The sequence below is a fragment of the Nicotiana tabacum genome, chromosome 8, assembly GCF_000715075.1.
Source record: "Nicotiana tabacum cultivar K326 chromosome 8, ASM71507v2, whole genome shotgun sequence".
In the NCBI taxonomy this organism is placed as follows: domain Eukaryota; kingdom Viridiplantae; phylum Streptophyta; class Magnoliopsida; order Solanales; family Solanaceae; genus Nicotiana; species Nicotiana tabacum.
The window spans coordinates 113,170,693-113,174,396 of NC_134087.1; the positions used below are offsets into that span (position 1 = coordinate 113,170,693).

The 3,704-nt window shown below is 39.5% G+C and overlaps 1 pseudogene; it reads right to left on the reverse strand.

The window, feature by feature from the left end:
* Positions 1–2,324: 2,324 nt before the first annotated feature.
* LOC107813972 (putative ribosome biogenesis protein RLP24) lies at positions 2,325–3,143 on the reverse strand (annotated as a pseudogene).
* Positions 3,144–3,704: the final 561 nt, after the last annotated feature.

Genomic DNA, 3,704 nt, shown 5'->3' on the forward strand with positions numbered 1-3,704 from the left:
TCATCTCATCTAATATCTCACACGCCTTATTGTAAGATGTGTTCATAAAATTTCCCCTACTAGCTGGTTCACTACACACTGATTGGTTGTGTTAATGCTACGGTAGAATGTCTGCTGATTCATTGCTTCGGTCATGTCATTGTTCGGACATTCTTTCACCATTGTCCGATATCTCTACCAGATCTCATGAAGTGGTTCATTAGGTTCCTGTATGAAGGCCAAAATCTCATCTCTCAAAGTCGCCATATGCCCTAGCGAGAAAAACTTAGCTATAAACTTGTCCGCCAACTCATCCCAAGTAGTGATGGAATGGTTGGGAAACCTTTCGAGACAGTCCAAAGCTTTCCCTCTAAGTGAGAAAGGGAACAATCTCAACCGAAGTGCATCCTCTGACACATTTGTTTGCTTACTTCCCCAACAGGTATACACAAAGCCTTTAAGATGTTTATATGTATTTTGATGGGGAGCACCTATGAAATACCCTCGCTGCTCCAATAAAGTCAACATCACATTTGTAATTTGAAAATTGCCCGCCCGGATTCGGGGTTAGACAATCGCACTAGCATATCCTTCATTTGGAAGCACCCGAGGAGCGACTCTTGGAGGAGGCATGAGAGGGTCTGGAACATTATCATTGGCCTGGCGGCCTCTCCTATGAGCTTGAGGCACTATAGGTACCTTATCATCAATATTATCATCTACCTCCTCCCCCGGAGTAGCATTTCCAAGATTATCGTTGTGCACCATTTTGTACTTGAATTGATGACACACACACAAGTTAGTAACACAGAAGGAAAGAAAAACGAAATACAAAACTAGTCAGATAGATAGCCAAAACCATTTATCTCCCCGGCAACGGTGCCAAAAAGTGATCGGGTCAAACCCTACACCACTATAGAGTAGCAAGAGCGGTCTATGCAGCTTTTACCCAGGAAGGTCGGGATCGAATCCACAGGGAGCTAATATAATGTTTGGAGTTGGATTCCTATCTAATCTAGCAGTGTGTAGTGCTCTTGATTGCACTTCCAATCATTCTTGTTTGTTTGTTACTTCTAATTTTAATACTAATGATGCACGAAATTAAACTAAGTAAATATTTTTGTAGGGTTTTCTAAATGGGTAAAGAGGCACTAGGGAAGTGAACTTACTCCTAGGTGAGTATTTAACGGGATCTCAAACTTAGGGCAATAATGTTATTGTTGGGATCGTGATATACCCAATGCACGAAGCTACTCACTCTATACCTCTCGATAGTTTGAGTGACTTTGTCCTAATTGGCTTTCTCAAGCCCAATTGGGTGTTCAATTTGTGCAAGCAATGTTGGCTCAAGTAGGTTATTACTATCTATATGTTTAACCCTTTAATTGAGGCTATCAATCTCTTGAATACACCCCAATTCCTTGTTGGCCTGAAATTCCTAGACTTAGTCTCTCTTTCTCAAGAAGATCCTAAGTCAAAAAAGACACAAATTAGTGTTTGCAATCACTAATTCAACATAGAAAGCATAAATCAGGTCAAATATCAATCACCCATAAACATCTAAGCCCTAAAATAAGAGACCCATTAAATACCCACACTAGGGTTGAGCCACAATCCTAGCTAATGGGTTTAGCTACTCATAATTGAAGAAGAAATCATAGATTTAGATGAAGAATAACCCATAAAATGTAATTACAAGATAAGATTCTAAAATTAATGACTAAACAGGCTACAAAATTACTCAAAATAACTAAAATATGGCATTAACGTGCTCACTATTGATAAGATGACCTAAAAATCTGAAAAAGAAGTATTTATACATAGCTAAATTTTTCGGACAAAAATTACCCTAACGGAGGTACCGCTAACAGCAGAAAATGAACTGCTGCAGCGGTGAGGCTACTGCGGACCGCGGTCTTCTAGTTTTAGCTTCAATTTTGACTCTCTGAATCTCTTCTCCACGGACCGCAATAAAACGACCGATGTCGCGGTGGAGGCCCCTCTACCGCATAAAAGCACCACGGTCAGCGGTGACTTGAGAAGTCCGTAATTGCATCTCTCTAAATCTTTCCACCGCGGACCGCGATAAAAGGACCGCTGTTGCAATAGGTCCTGCGCGTCCGCGGTTGGTTTTCTGCTGTAGCGCTCAGTTGACCCAGCTTTGACTTGTGCAAGTATCACTCCTTTTTGAGCTAATTTTGACTTTCTTTTCTCTTTTTGACCAAACACTACAAACAAGCACAATAAGTTAGCTTTTGGGAATACTTGTATACACTTTTAATACCAAACTCAAGAAAAAAGGAACATATAATAGACTTTTTTTTTTAGATCCAACAAACAATTCATAATCGAAAACACAAAACATTCCCAACTAGTAAATATTTCTTCTACAGGATGAAGTACTCTGATAATTTCTTCAAAAAAAAAGAGTCATCACTGGTGGTGAGCACGAAAGATAAGTGAATTTTATCACAGTTATGACATCAACTAGTCATCAAAAAGGCTATACATATTGTTACGCACGCCGACAAAGTTGACTACAGCAGGAAAGTTATGATTTTGCATTTCCGTTTTGAGAATAAAGGAAATGCTTACTCCTCCATACGATTTTCCTCGGATTTCTGCTGTGAAACCTTTACCTTGATAGGCAAGGTGAGAGATAGGTCGTTGGCGAGCGCAGCAGGTGCTTTGACCATATGAATGCTCTGCTCGAGCTCCTTTGTTGCTTCTCTCTGCTCCTTGGTTTTCTTTCCTTTCATCCTGTTTTTGTGGTGCCTTTCATCTCTGACAACTCTGATTTTATCAATTTTCCGAATGGCCTTCAGAGTGTTCTCAGTGACATTCCTGTCATATCTCTCCGGCCCATTGCGCTTTCTCTAAAATTCAAATGTTGAGTCCTGAGTCATGTCCTTTCCATGCAGCCGTCTATATGCTTTAGTCCACTTAACTTTTCATGGATTCCTCTTCATCTTAAAGTTCTTGTGACACTTTGATCTACAGAACCGAAATATCTTAGCGTCGTTTCGAACATATTGAATACCATGGCCTGGATATACAGTTGAGGAGCAAAACCAACATTTCTCCAACCTCATTGTACCCTCCTTTTATAACTTACCCTAGTAAAAAGCGCAAGGGCGGCTCTAGGGTAAGGCAAGGGCGGCTGAGTAAGGCAAGTGAAGCTATTACCTTAGGCCCCCAAATATTTAACTAGAATCCCTAGTTATCACTAATGCAAGATTCACGTCAATTGGAATCTTTGCAACTTTAAACCCTAAGTGCTTGAATTTTTCAATTTTTCAAGTACTGTCTTAATATAATGAGATTGTGACAATGTCAGAACTTGAGGAGTCTTATGGATCTTAATCCCCAGAATTAAATCAACAACCCCCAAGTCCTTCATATCAAACTTGCTTGTTAGCATACGCTTAGTAGTATTTATGTTAGCAATGTCATTACTCATTATCAGCATATCGTCCACATATAAGCAAATAATGACTATGTGGTTTGGAACATTTTTAATGTATACACATTTATCAAATTCATTTATCTTAAAACCATTTGACAACATTGTTTGGTCAAATTTCGCATGCCATTTGTTGGGTGCTTGTTTTAGTCCGTAAAGGGACTTAACAAGTCTACAGACCTTTTTTCTTTACTTGGAACCACAAACCCTATAGGTTGTTTCATGTAGATTTTTTCCTCCAAATCTCCATTCAAGAAGGCCG